Source organism: Pseudophryne corroboree, chromosome 3 (genome assembly GCF_028390025.1).
Source record: "Pseudophryne corroboree isolate aPseCor3 chromosome 3, aPseCor3.hap2, whole genome shotgun sequence".
Lineage (NCBI taxonomy): Eukaryota > Metazoa > Chordata > Amphibia > Anura > Myobatrachidae > Pseudophryne > Pseudophryne corroboree.
In genome coordinates this window covers 717,090,238-717,105,693 of record NC_086446.1, presented here as the reverse complement: position 1 = coordinate 717,105,693, position 15,456 = coordinate 717,090,238, and the positions used below count along the sequence as shown (strand labels likewise).

The following is a 15,456-nucleotide window of genomic DNA, read 5'->3' as shown; positions in this document are numbered from 1 at the left end:
AGTTATGTGCGGACTGGATTATTGAACTTCTAACCCGGGTGGATGTTCGCCATTTGTGAGCACCCCTCATCTAGTTACACATTTTTTCTATGAGTATGTAGTCCGTTGGTGAGCCGAGCAACGGCTTCTCCTTCGAGTGGAACGCAGGGACTTCCCGCCGGTGGAACGCAGAGTAGCGGTACTTCCACTGAGTGGAACGCAGGGACTTCCTGCCGGTGGAACGCAAAAGACGCGTCTCCGGCTTTTGCCACGTTAAACTACAAAATTTTCCCATATTTAAGTCGCTTATCCTAGCGATACATCATTAGCCTGTCTTGTAGGCTTTGTAGCATTTACTCAGTGGGTCTGGTTGTGATCTCTGAGCAGCAATCTTTTGAAGCGTGGTTTAGTCTATGTTAATTTTTCTAATTGGCACTTCCTGTGGTTGATCCTTAAATAGCTGTCAGCTGAGGCTGAACTACATGCAGCTCTCATTTGGCTCTGGACACTTGAACAGTGAGTATGGTTCTCCTGCAGCTACTCTCTGACATAGGACTATGGTTGGTGATCATTTCTTTTTTGCCTTTTAATTACAGATTTAGTGTTTGAAATATGCTTTGAGCCTTCAGCTGCCATGTGCTGTTCCTATAAATGACTAGGTATGATTTTCAATGGGTGGCCTTAGGTGTTTGCCTTACACCATTTAGTTATTTGTAATTTATCTAATAGGTTATCATTTCTTGCAGCATCTTCACTATGTTGAAAAAGCTATCTAGTACATCAGTGTGATCTGGTATGTTGTCCAGGTAACTACTTGTTGAGAAAGAATATTTACTCAGTGTAAGGTGATATCTAAGGGTGGAGGCGTCTCTAAATCACACATGGATTGAGATATTTTTTAAAGCACGATTTTGCTGTTTGGTGACAGTCCATAGGGCCTGGGAGGCACTGGTGGTGCTGGTGTTGAATAATCTGGGTTCTTATACATATTAATTTTAATTGTTTCTGATTGTATAGGTGTTTTAAGTGCCAATCTTGATAAAGGTCCTCACATGGACCGAAACGTCGATGAAAAACGGCATCAACAGTGAACCTGAATAAAATTATATTGAATTTACAAGTGAATTCAGAGACTGATTTCTGGGCGTGAGTGCACCTTCCACCCAGGTGGTAGTTGCGGTATATATATATATATATATTTCTCATACGTGCTAGAGGATGCTGGGGACTCCAAAAGGACCATGGGGTATAGACGAATCTGCAGGCGCTTGGGCACACTATAAAGACTTAAACTGGGTTTGAACTTGCTCCTCCCTCTATGCCCCTCCTCCAGACCTCAGTTAGACTTTGTGCCAAGGAGTGATGGGTCACACACTAGGGGAGCTCTCCTGAGTTTCTCTGAAAGACTTTTGTTAGGTTTGTTATTTTCAGGGAGACCTGCTGGCTACAGGCTCCCTGCAGCGTGGGAGTGAGGGGAGAGAAGCAGACCTACTTCTGTGAGTTTCAAGGCTCTGCTTCTCGGCTACTGGACACCATTAGCTCCAGAGGGTTCGATCACTTGGTGCGCCTAGCTGCTTGTTCCCGGAGCCACGCCGTCACCCCCTCACAGAAGCCAGAAGAAAGAAGCCGGGTGAGTATTAGAAGAACAGAAGACTTCAGTAACGGAGGTACAGCGGTCGCGCTGCGCTCCATGCTCCCACACAACAGCACTCACGGTGTAGGGGGGGAGCGCCCTGGGCGGCAGGTTACTGTTGTTTTTCATTAGTCTAGCTTAAAAGCGTGTTCGGTGCTGGGGTACCGTGTCTCATTCCCCCGCCAGCTTGGTAGTGCGCGCTACGCGCCATTGACTCCCCCGTTGCCGGCATCCACGGGTGCAGGGCGCTGGGGGGGGGAGCGCCCTAAGCAGCAAATTTCCTTACAAGGGGTTTGGTTGGCGCTGCCGGGGGCTCGGTGTCCCGGACCCCCGTCAGCGCGTGTTAGCGCACTGTGTGCTTCTCTCCCCCGCCGCTGGCTCCCGCGGGTGCAGGGCGCCGGGGAGGGAGTGTCCTGAGCGGCACATTAAACATGAGAGGCGCTGCCGGGGGCTCCGTGTCCCGGACCCCCGCCAGCGCATGTTAGTGCTCGACACGCCTTCTCTTCCCCGCCGCTTGTCCCCGCGGCTGCGGGGCGTGGGGGGGGGGAGAACACTGACATTTATTGCGGGCAATAAGGCAGTAAGGTTGGCACGGCCGGGGGTTCCGTGACCCGGACCCCCGTCAGCGCGCATTAGTGCACTGCGTGCACTTTTCTCCCCGCCGCCTATACCGCCAGTCATAGCGGCGGTCCCGGCGCCGATGCTCCCACACACCATACCTGGGTGCAGGGCGCAAAGGCGCCCTGAAAGACACTTTTCTATAAGTATATAGTGTTCTACACTATATACGTAGCCAGCTTATATTGTTGTTAAGGGGCTGGGGAGCACCGGGATGGGGCGGAGCTTAGTCTCCTCAAGGGAGTCGGCGCCATTTTCTTAAAAATCCCCGCCAGGACTTGCAGTGCAGTAAAATGGAGGGGGGACAAGGTGTCATATAACATTAAGTTTGAGAATGGTCGCATATTCCTTGTAGTAAGACATGATTTCCCTGTTTCCCTGCTCATTTACCCGCTATCGCTTGGTCGACATATGTCGGCAGATGTGGGGGCTTTGTCGAACTGCTGTGGGGTAAACTGTCGGCTTCGCCGGTGCATGGCGATGCTTGATTGGGGAGATTAAGTTTTAACAGAGTGGTGTTTGTATGCCTGAAACAGTAAACACGATAAGGAAGATACTGTCGTGGGTGGATGCCCTGTCGGCATCAACGATATTTGCAGGATGAAAAAAATTATCTGGCTGTTATTGCCTGGTACCTGTAGGTATATGTATATTTATAGGTATATGTAGGGGGAGTGGTATCAAAATGGTTTAGTATGTTTCCCTCAGACCCCACGGGGTTCCAAGAGTATTCTTATTAAGTATGCCCGCTTATATTCCTGCGGTCGACATTTACTAGGTTTCGGTCGACCTTAACGTTCCTGCTAGATCCACATCTGGGGCATGTCGGTACATGGTCATACACGTTAACAACACATTACTCTCACTAGGAACCTGATAGGTCTGGGCAATCCACTTGCGTATAGGTTATGTCTATATGTGTGTATATGTAGCTATATTTTATATACGCATGGGTACGAGGTATGTGTTTTATTGTGTAGTACATGATGTATATCCATGAATCCTGAAATAATGGTATTCTTATCATGTGCTGATCGCTCTGTTGATTAAGCTCTAGATTGGCCGTGACGAGTTGGTTTTCGATCCTCTCGAGGAGTCCGAATATTAATCTCTTCGCAACGCAGAGAGAAAATTATGACAGTCAACTCCTGGTCGACGCAGAGCCCGGTTACAAAAGAGCATACACAGGCAGCTAAGTGAAATTTTTATTTCTATATTTTAACCTTATTTGCTCTGTTTGCACTTGAGAAAGTGTTGTTTTAGGGTAAGCAGCCGATGGTATTACCCTACTCAGAGTGGGTAGCCTTGCCTATGTTTGTTCTACCTTGTACCAATACAGTAGGCTACCTCGTGACAGCGGGAGGTGTGACCGGAAACATGCGGAGGAGGTACCAGGGAAAAGCTGGAGGGAGGTGTGCAACTGTGGGTGTGCCCTCTGTTCAGTCAATCTCGGCGGATTCCTCTGGTAAGTATAATTTCGTGAGTTAGCCTCCTTCACGATGGTTGGTGATGCATTCGTTTGTGGGATGCAGTCGTTTTTTCTGGTTCGATACCGTTCTTTTTTCCTTTTTCTGTGCAGACAGTGGAAGGTGAAAAGGTTAGTGTTCTGCAGCCTTGTTTGGTTCGCAGAAGTGGATGTCGTTTTCTGTTTCCACTAAATCCACCACTTGTCGCTGAGTCTATCTGGCTGGTCCCCACTCCGGTGACCACTGGTCTACTAATTTTCAGTTAGTCCAGGAATAGACTAGGACCTGGGCATTATTTATAGAATCAAAAGGGGGACATTCTGGGTTACGGTTGTTTCCCCTTACTGTTTTTTCTAATAGATCTTGCCGTTCCCCTCTGGAAGGGGAGGTCGTACGCGACGCCATACGGAGGTGTGTCAGGTTCAGGACATTGTATGGTTGTCCTTGTATAAAGGTGCAAATCGTTGTTTCTCTCTGACTGTTCTTCGACACAGGGTTTGGCTGTTGTTCCCAACGACGCAAATGTCGAAAGTGGTTTTCAGAGTAGATGCTGACCGGTTAAGGTTCAGTGTGTCTGAGGATCCAGAGTTGGATCGGCTTTGCTGTGTCACCTCATCATTAGGTTCCGTTAATAAAACAGATGGGTGCGATCTAAGAGGTCTTTTTCGGTGAGCAGGTCTTATACCAGAGTGGTTTTCAAGGGACCAGTGGGAAATGTGGTCCAGGTCTCACCTACGCATGCACCGGAATATAATCCTAACGGCCAGGACATCGCTCCTGTGGTGTCTACTCTGTTTTCTCCTTCTAGAGGAATGAAGGTTCGGGATCCAGGTTTAGATCCTGGTGTCCGTGCATACAGATCTCCGAAGCCGGGGAGCGGTCCTTTGCAGGGGACGTATTTCCAGAGGATGAGGTCAAGTTGGGAAACTTGTCTGCTATAAATTTTCTTGAATTAAGAGCTATTTTAGACGAACGTATTCTTCGTGTTCTGCCCGGGTTAATTCTGCCAGACGACTTGTCAGCAATGGCGTAAGTAAGCCGCTAGGGCGGAACAAGGACAAAGCGGCAATGGCAGAAGATGCACAGTTTGCAGTCGAGTGGGAAGTCTGGTAAACGCTATTTTAGCAGTCTTCGTTCCGGAGGTAAACGACGGAGAAATAGATTTCCTCTGCGGACACGATATCCAGCCGGGGAAAATTCTGTCATCATCAAGACGCTTTCTCAGGCGTGACAAGTCTTTGATGAGTGTCGCAATTGTACATGTTGGCGTCTCGCCTCAACGAGAGACCTCGAGGAGATTGTTCCAGGTCAAGGGACACTCAAGATATAGCAGTGGACATCCGTGTGACACCGTGGGTGTTTTTAGTCGGTCTAGGTGGCCTCTCCGCTTTCACTTTTCTGACAGTGGTAAGCGTAAGATAATCGAAGGTTCCGATGATCCTCTTAAATCCGGTCTAGCCAGCGAGGGTTGGCTATCCAGTTTTTCATGGTTTATTCATAGGAAATTACTGCCATCTTCCTTTACGTGTGGTAATGTTACAACAGGATCAGGGCGTGTATCAAGACTTACCGCGGCTGCGTCTGACGGCGGGGCGGTTGAATGTCATATCCTAAGCAGAACGGGAGTTCCCAGTGAAGTCGTTTCTTCAATTCTTCAGGCTAGGAAAGAACTAACGGCACAGCATTACCACCGTTGTTGGAGAAATGATGTGTCTCGGTGTGTATCCGGGAAGGCTCCTATGGAGGACTTTCAGCTAGGTCGTGCTTACCCATACTTTACAATCCGATGTAGAGGCAAGCCTGATAAGTTTCTTTACGAAATTTCTCTCTTGAAAAGTGGTCAGGCTATTGACTTTGACGTCCGCAAGGCGGGTGTCGGAAGTGGTGGTTTTGTCTCACAAGAGCCTTGTTTGATCTTTCAGGTGGATAGAGAGGAATTGAGAACTAGGTTGGTAGTTCTACCAAGAGTGGTTTCTGGGTTTCGCAGAAATCAACCTATTTTGATGCCGGGGGTTACTTAGGCATTAGCTGGTTCAAATTCCCTTGATCTAGCCAGGGATTTGAGTATGTAGGTCATCAATTTGGCTCAGTTTGGAGAAACAGAGGCCCTGTTTGTCTGGTATGTTCCCAGCTTAGATTGGGAGACTGCGTTATGCAGTCTGTTACATGCTGAATCTGTGATGCGGTTGGGCATGTTGTTTTACGGCTGATTTGCCGTCACCGAAGTCGGTGGAGGTTCCTTCTTTTGGGAAGATGGGTTTTTCTTGGGCGGATGCCTGAGGAGTCTCAGCGGTTCAACTTGGCTGAGCGGATTCTTGGTCGGGGTAAAACGCTTTTGATATGCTCTACAAGTTTGATGCCCTGATTTTTGGGGATCTTATGTTGCTCATTCGGTGCTGCAGAGTCGTCCGCACTCTCCCGCCCGTTTTGGAGCTTTGGTATAAACCCCATGGTCCTTGTGGAGTCCCCAGCATCCTCTAGGACGTATGAGAAAATAGGATTTTAGTACCTACCGGTAAATCCTTTTCTCTTAGTCCGTAGAGGATGCTGGGCGCCCGTCCCAGTGCGTACGGTGTCTGCAGTTATTGCTTTTGGTTACACCCTGGTGGTGTGTTTTCTCTGTCTGGCGGTTGCTACCGTTGTTCATGACATGGCATGCGGGGTCTTATTTTGCTTCTGTGGACACACGGGTTGTGTTACATATTCTCTCAGCATGTGGCTGTGTTTTGTTCATACCGTTGGCTGGTATTCTACTGAATGCCACGTTCTACGGTGTGTTTGAGGTGTGAGCTGGTTTGACACTCACTGTGTGTATAACAATAAATTCTTTCCTCAAAATTGTCCATCTCTCCTGGGCACAGTTTTCTAACTGAGGTCTGGTGCAGGAGGGGCATAGAGGGAGGAGCCAGTTCCCACCCAGTTTAAGTCTGTATAGTGTGCCCAAGCTCCTGCGGATCCGTCTATACCCCATGGTCCTTTTGGAGTCCCCAGCATCCTCTACGGACTAAGAGAAAAGGATTTACCGGTAGGTACTAAAATCCTATTTTATATATATATATATATATATATATATATAGACAGGCAAAGGTACGGCACTCGTGGCTCAGGATAAGCAAATGAAATAGGCGACCACCATGTCAGCAAACAACGTTTCAATCTATTCAGATTTTCATCAGGTTACAATACAAACAGTGAATGTTCTTACCTTTTAAAGCATCCCAGCACCAAGTGAACGCCGCTCGGCGCGGGTCTTCGTCCAGTGGGCGGCGCCATCCGATGACGTCAGCACGTCCCGTTCACCAATGTGCCCGATGAACTCCTCCCTTCACCTGGCACCGGGCGGCCACTGTGCTGGCGCATCGTGAAGGCGCCCTCACTCCTGGATTCCCCCCGGCGGCGACGCAGTCTGATGACGTCATCACGCTTCCGCGTGATGCACGTCCACCCACAATGTCTCCATGACAACCTGGAGACATTACTGTGTAAACCGAAGAAGGAAAACAAAACAAACAGATACATAACCATCTACCATGACACATGATCACTATAGAATAATGAGTGAGGCCATACTCTCTGATAATAGCATATTGATGGGAGCGACCTAGTTATAATTTAATGCACCATGTCCATCAACCAAGAATCTACGGGGATAATTTCAAATGATGGAAGGTGTGTCCAAAATGGGACGGTCGGTTATAACCTCCCAAACAAACAAAGGAACATTAAAAAAGAAAAAAAGAGAGAGAATTTTAGGCCACAATCATTATTCATCAATAACCTTATATAACTGTAAATTCATAATAATGCCCCAAACGACAGTTTATCGTTAAGACCCCGGGGTGCCATTGCTCCCAATCGAATAATCCATTCCGCTTCCTTTTTCAGTAGGAGTGTCCCTCTGTCGCCCCCTCTCCTAGATAGTGGAACATGGTCTATCATGCGATATCTTAAGCTAGCTAATGTATGTCTAGCGACCAAAAAGTGTTTGGCGACCGGTTGATCACTCTCTCCGCTTTCTAGCGCCAATTTAATGGAGGATCGATGTACCGCCATGCGTTCTTTGAACTTCCATTGTGTTTTTCCCACATACGTGAGTCCACAGGGGCAAATAATCTGATAAACCACAAAACTGCTCTCGCACGTTAAATGATCTTTTATGGCATATTTCTTGCCACTATGTGGATGACGAAAAGTGTCTCCCACTAAAAGATATTTGCAGGTGGTACATGCACACCGCGTGCATCCTCTTATCGTCCTGGAAAAAACATCTTTGACCATAGGTCTAGGTGTCGAAATATCATTTTTGACAAGAATATCTTTTAAATTCTTTGATCTAGTATAACATGGCATGAGGCTCGTATCAGTTAATGTAAGTTCTTTATCAGATTGTACCATTTTCCACAAATTTTTGGAGATCCTGTTGATATTGGGCGAGTGTACATTAAAATTGTTAACCCACGGTATTCTCTTTTCAGTACTCTTTCTATTGGATTTCAGTAAGAGAGTGTCCCGATCTAATGCTAGCACCTGCTGCTTGGTAGACTGAAGATTATCATTATTATAGCCCCGAACCAGAAACTTGTCAATCAGTTGATCCAATTGAAGAATGGCCGTCTCTTTATTACTGTTGATCCTCCAAATTCTCAACATTTGGGAATACGGAAGTCCCAATTTCAAACTTCTTGAGTGGCAACTATTGTAATGTAATAGAGTGTTTCTATCCGTCGGTTTAGTATATACCGACGTGCTCAGGTTTCCCTCCTGTAACGTAATCAACACATCTAGAAATGGTAACGAAGTTTGACTCGTGTTGAAAGTGAATTTTACAACTGATCCTGAGGAATTGTGCTTATTAATGATCCCCACCAATTCTTCCTCACTCCCCGTCCAGATCATAAACAGATCGTCGATAAAACGGGTGTAAAATATAATTTTGGAAGCAATTTCAGACTTTGTGAAAAACACCTGTTCCTCACATTTGAACATATACAGATTAGCTAGTGCTGGGGCCACAGATGACCCCATTGCACACCCGCTTATCTGTAAGTAAAATTTATTGTCAAATAAGAAATAATTCAATTCCAATATTAATCGTAATAATTTGCATAGCACATTCCTTTGTTCATTGTCAAACTTACTCTCAGTACTTAAAAACCCATCTACAATCCTGATACCCTCCTCATGCGGAATTATGGTATATAGACTGGTAACATCCAAGGATACCAGCCAAGATTATATATATAATTTTATTTTATTATTTTTATTTTTTATTTTTTTTACTGAAAGTGACACATTCTCTTTAAAGTGATTGTGTTAACCATTCATATGTGTGAAAGTGATAAATGGATATGTTATATTCCAGTCTTGCAACCTCTGCCCGGTGTGACTGGCACCTGTAATGAAGTCTAGGTTACATATTGTATACTGCAACCACAGAAATGGGTCTAATGTCAGTATTTCGCTCTCATTGTATGTTTTTGTAAAACGGATAGTAAACAGAAATAATGAGAATTGTTATATTACTAATAGGTTTGTATATTCAATGATTGAACGCAGTAACTAACTGGAATAGATTTTCACAGAAATATGTCAGCACTCGGGAACATACAGTGAGCAACCTTTAAGTTTTCTGATTATCCTAAGCTGTTGCAACATTCCAGGAAATTCAGCACTGTATATTTTACCCTCTGCTACAGTTTATAGGTTTTTTTTCTGCTTTAACTTCAATATTCTTGCCCTGCCTTAACTCCCTTCTTATAATTTAATTATGTGCAAAGTATCCCTTTTCTATGCACTATAATAACTTTATTACATAAGTTGATCTTCAGCACCATTTTACCCCCAGCTGCTGAGAGTACACTATGTTGGTTATAGTAGTATCAGCAGAATGTAGGTACTACTGTATGTGTGGGCATTCTGGGTATGTAACAATATGTAAAGTACATGGGTACACTGGTATGAGAATTGCCGAAACTTCATCACAGCGTGGCTTTCATATAGAGCTGAATGGAGATAAACAGTAAGTGCTTTGCTAATGATTGTTTATAGCATATTGTAACAGAATAGGGGGTTATATGTAATATATGTCCTTCTGGTCTATGAAATGAGCTGTCCTTAAAGTCATGAGAGAAGCTCAAACATTTTAGAGACTTTGATGCTGAAATACTTTACATTTAAATCATCTACAATGAATGTAAGGTGTTAAATAAAAAAAAAAGACATTGCAGATCTGGCACTTAATGGGTAACGGTGGCACCAGAGTCCACCCTTCGGGATGTAGTTAAAATGCCGCAAGACGGGATCCCAGCAGTCAAAATACGCCGGAATCCCAAACCACTGCATATGGCTGCCACAGTGGTGGGGGAGGGGGGACTAGGCATTAGAAGGTGGGGGTTAGGGTGCAGAGACGGGAAGGTTATGGTTAGGTACCGGTGAGGGGGGATTGGGGTTAAGCACCCACAAGGGAGGGTTATGGTACTTTTGGTGGGGCTGGATTCTGACCGCCAGCATACTGTCCATCGCGATATTATACTGAATCCCACCCTTCTGCCAGAATTTTGTTACTTAGAATTGAACATCATTCTATTCTGGTGTTTGATTGAGAACCTTTGACTGCTGTATTAAATTCCCCCATAACTGTTAACCCGTGGTCTTTTCTCTTGGGTCTCCCAAGACCTTGGACAGATATGATGATAAATTTGCGACCCAAATCGTCGGTGCTCGTAGCCTCCCACTGGAAAAATCCTGCTTCTCCCACTCTCACCGCTGTTTTTGCTAGAACGTTTCTCTTGGTGGCAATTGAGAAAATCACAGCTTACCTTAACTCCCTAGTCATCACAGTTTCTTTGGGTTTGGTGCCCTTGGCATACTTATCATTCTCCCACCACCGATCTGTGCATGCATGACCTGTCGGACCTTTTGTTTTGACCCCTCCCACTATTCCTCTTTCTTTCATTGTTTCTAGTGTTCTTTTTTCGGGCTACTCCGTTTCCCTGCCTCCCATCCCCCCATACAGTAGGTTAACTTATTATGCAATTCCTGCTTCAATTTGCATCTTGCAATTGTCCTTTTTTTTTTTTTTTTACAGTGGTGCTTGAAAGTTTGTGAACCCTTCAGAATTATCTATATTTCTGCTAAAATTTGGCCTAAAAATGCCTCAGATTTTCACACAAGCCCTAAAAGTAGCTAAAGGGTAATTCCATGAATATGTCAACCAGAACATCTTTTCCTGAAAGTGGCCACAATTAATATTGTAGTGAAAATGTATATTCTCTGAAGATAAAATTTAGTAAAACCAAAGATGATTAACACCTTTTTTTCATAAATCATAAGTTGGCAGCATTGTTTATTCAAGATGGCAGTCTGTGGAAAGCTGTGGTGCTTTTGTGCCTTATTTGACAACTGTTTACAGGTATGTAATTGTCCTTATATGAACATAATGTTGGAGATAACTAATAATATAAGTCTTATAGATTTAGATGATAATAGGCTTAAACTGTATTTTCAAGATGTTAGCTTTGATAATGATGTAGTTTAATTGACAGATTTAAATGGTTTTTGCAAGTATTTTGGAACATGTCGTGTCTGGCACAATTCCTATGTCATGTCTGTCACAGGAATAATGTTTAATAAAATAGTTACAAATACTAAATTTCTTATCTTCTTTACCCAACCAAGCCAACAACTCTATCATTCTCAGTGTTAAGTCATGGAACTGTAGGTTTCATATTTTGGAAGGAAGTTATACTCATCCTGAATTTGTGTTCTCGTTCAGTGTCGTGTCCGCCACATAATATTTGTACCTGTATAATTCTGATAATTACAGAATTAAACTTCCCTGTTACTTTAACAGTTAACTGAATGATTATAGTTTATAACTAACGTAGTTTGCAGAACTTCTGATATTTTATTAATGAAAAAAATAATCATCATTTTTCTTGCAGTGAATCATTTGTCGTGTCTGTCACAAATGGAATTGCCTTAAAGAGAACCAAATCAAACAAATGAGATAAAAATTATATATGTGCAGATATACATATCTGTGAGTTTCAAAAGTATGTGAACCTTTGCTTTAAGTATCTGGTATGACCCCTTTTGCAGCAATAACTGCATGGAAACGTTTCCGGTAATTGATTAGTCCTGAACATCGGCTTCAGTGGCGCACACAGGGGGGGTTTCTGAGTACCCAGAAACCCCCCTGACAGACCAATTTTGATTCCCCACACAATAGAGCCGCCTGTCGCGGCCCGCGATTAAGCTCCGCCCCCAAGCATTGGCTCCGCCCCCTATTCAAACACCCGCGAATCGCGGGTGTGCACTGTGCAGAGCGTCTCACCTTGATGTGTGTCCACGCTGCTGCTGTGATCTCTCATCGCTCACCCTTCTCCAGGGGGAGTCAATGCTGCTGCTGTGTGCTCATGCTCCCACTTCCCAGAGGTACTGTACTGTAATTAATTCCTCCTTGAGTAGTTTCAATCTTTAATATGTATATATACATCTCCTATATATTTGCCCAAGTCTGTGACTCTGTGCCCGTAACGCTGGGTGGAGTCACAGGCACAGATCTGGCCAGGAACAGTCCCCTCCCTCTCTCCGCCCAGTCCCCTCCCCATCTCCGCCCAGTCCCCTGTCTCCCCGTACACTCTCTCTGGTGACACCGCAGCCGCTGACTGTGAGCGGAACTCACACTACCCGCCTCACAGACTAGCGGCTGCTGCAGAGTTCAGGGGGACATGCTGAGCACTGGCAGCTGCTCTCGCTCCCTCTCCCACCCGCGGCATCCACCCGTCACTTACCCGCGGTCGCGGGTGAAAAGGGGGCGTGGCTTTGCAGAAGGGGCGTGGCTTCGCGTCCCGACCCCCGTTTTCGGCACAACTCGCCCCCCTCCCACCCGCAGCAACCACCCGCATCTGCCCCCCACTCGCGGCATCCACCCGTCACTTACCCGCGGTCGCGGGTGAAAAGGGGGGCGTGGCTTCGCCAAGGGAGCGTGACTTCGCGTCCCGACCCCCGTTTTCGGCACAACTCGCCCCCCCTCCCACCCGCGGCAACCACCCGCATCTGCCTCCCACCCGCGGCATCCACCCGTCACTTACCCGCGGTCGCGGGTGAAAAGGGGGCGTGGCTTCGCGGAAGGGGGCGTGGCTTCGCGTCCCGACCCCCCGTTTTCGGCACATTGTGGGTCGGGGCATACGGCCTTCACCCGGACACTGCTGAATCTGCAGTGCTGGCTTTTGCACTGTGACAGGAGCCGGCACTTTGGTGTCACCCCTCAGAGGGTAACACCCGGGTGCGGCCCGCACCCACGTTGTGGCGCCACTGCTCCCGCCCCCACCCGTAGCACAAACACCCGCCGCATCCACCCACCACCCGCGGCACTCCCGTCCCCTCCCCCCACCCAGAGCACAAACACCCGCGCCACCCACCCGCGGAACTCCCGCCCCCTCCCCCACCGGTAGCACCAACACCCGAGGCAAACCAACCGCATTTGCCCCCCACCCGCGGCACTCCCACCCGCAGCACCAACACCCGCGACACCCACCGCATCCACCCACCACCCGTGGCACTCCACCCCCTCACCCACCCACAGCACCAACACCCGCTGGCCCCCCCTGCGGCACCCAACGCATCCCCCACATCCGCTCCCACCCGCGGCACTCACGCCCCCACCCGTAGCTCCCACACCTGCAGCACCCCCCGCCCCTCCACCACCCGCTGCAACCCTGCCCCTCCCCCATACTTACCTCTCCCCCCTGCTGCACCCTTCACCCAACCCGCACCACCACCGCAACTGCCCGATCCTGCACCCACCCCTCCTGCACCCACCCCTCCCCCACCCGCACCACCTCCCCAACCCTCGGAACCCCAGCAGCTGCCTCCCACCACCCAACTGCACCACCACTGCTCCAGCCCCTGCCCCCCCTCCGCACCTGTCCCCCACCCACAGCACCTCCCCCACCCCCATCATCTACAGACACCTCCCCCACCCCCAGCACTTCTACAAACCATCACCCAACCTCCCCCTCTGCAACCCCAACTTCCCCTACATCGCCCCTCCCCCACACACAGCACCTCCAGACCCCCTCCTTCATCCACAGCCTCCTGCACCTGCCCCTCCACCACCAGCATCTACAGACCCCATCCACACCCCCTCCTGCCCCCCCCCAACCCACCCGCAGCATCCTCACACCCGCCCCTTCCCCACCGCCGCACCCCCTCCCCTGCCCCTCCCCTACCCGCCGCAGCTGCACCAACCGCCCTACCCCAACTGCGGTATCCCTGCACCGGCACCCTCCCCCACCCACTGCAGCAGCACACCTGGCCCACTACAACCGCCGTAACCCCACACCCACCACTCACTCATCCACAGCGCCCACGGACCCCCTCCCCCATCCGTGCCATCCCCGCACCCGCTCCTCCCCTAGCTACCGCACATCCACATCACCTACCCTATCCAGATCACGTACCCCACCCGCAACACCCCCGCCACTCCCACAACCACAGCACTTACCCGCCCGCATTATCTACAGGCACCCTCCACATCTGCGGACCTCTTACACCTGCCCCTCCCCCACCCGCAACACCTCTGGACCACCACCCGAACCACCTCCGGACTCCCTCCCCCATCCACAGCTCCCCCGCATCCACCCCTCCCCCATCCACAACATCTACATCCCCCATTCGTGCCATCCCACACCTCCCCCACCCACAGCACTTCTGAAACCCATCACCTAAGCTCACCCCCCCTGCACCTCCAAACGCACACCCCTACATCGCCCCTCCCACACACACATCACCTCCATACCCCCTCCTTCATCCACAGTCCCCCTCCCCCACCCCTCCCCCACCAACAGCAACTACACTACCCATCCGCGCCCCCTCTACACCTCCCCCTCCCCCACCCACAGGACCTCTGCACCCTTTACGCCATCCATGCCCCTGCACCCACCCCTCCGCCACCCACAACACCTCTGGACCCCCTCCCACACCCAACCCTCCACCACACGTAGCACCTCGAATCACCATCCACAGCCGCTACAAGTGATTCCCACGGATAGGAACCTCACTGAACCCACCCCCTTTCCAAACCCCCCAAAATTTTGTGAGTATAGTTGCTACCAATGGACATTGGATTAATTAGAAACACTAATACTGTGGCCATTATGTGTATAAGCAACACTGCTACCTGTGCCCATTGTGTATAAGTGGCGCTGCTACCTGTGCACACTGTGTGTATAAGCGGCTCTGCTACCTGTGGTCACTGTGTGTATAAGCGGCTTTGCTACCTGTGGGTATTGTGTGTATACGCCGCTCTGCTACCTGTGGGTATTGTGTGTACACGTGGCTCTGCTACCTGTGCCCATTGTGTGTATAAGCACCTCTGCTACCTGTGGGCACTGTGTATAAGCGCCTCTGCTACCTGGGGGTATTGTGTGTATAAGCGGCTCAGCTAGCTGTGGGCACTGTGTGTATAAGCGGCTCAGCTAGCTGTGGGCACTGTGTGTATAAGCGGCTCTGCCCCCTGTGGGTATTGTGTGTATAAGCGGTTCTGCTACCTGTGGGTAATGTGTGTACATGTGGCTCTGCTACCTGTGCCCATTGTGTGTATAAGCCCCTCTGCTACCTGTGGTCACTGTGTGTATAAGCGCCTCTGCCCCTGTGGGTATTGTGTGTATAAGCGGTTCTGCTACCTGTGGGTAATGTGTGTATAAGTGGCTCTGCTACCTGTGGGTATTGTGTGTATAAGCGGTTCTGCTACCT

General features: G+C 48.6%; 1 long non-coding RNA gene across 1 annotated transcript; it reads left to right on the top strand.

Annotated features, from left to right (window-relative positions):
- The first annotated feature begins 575 nt into the window (after positions 1-575).
- On the top strand, positions 576-1,099 carry LOC135058196 (uncharacterized). Its single transcript, XR_010244668.1, has 3 exons — positions 576-638; positions 726-785; positions 997-1,099. It is a non-coding gene; the product is annotated as an uncharacterized LOC135058196 (long non-coding RNA).
- The last annotated feature ends 14,357 nt before the right edge of the window (positions 1,100-15,456 follow it).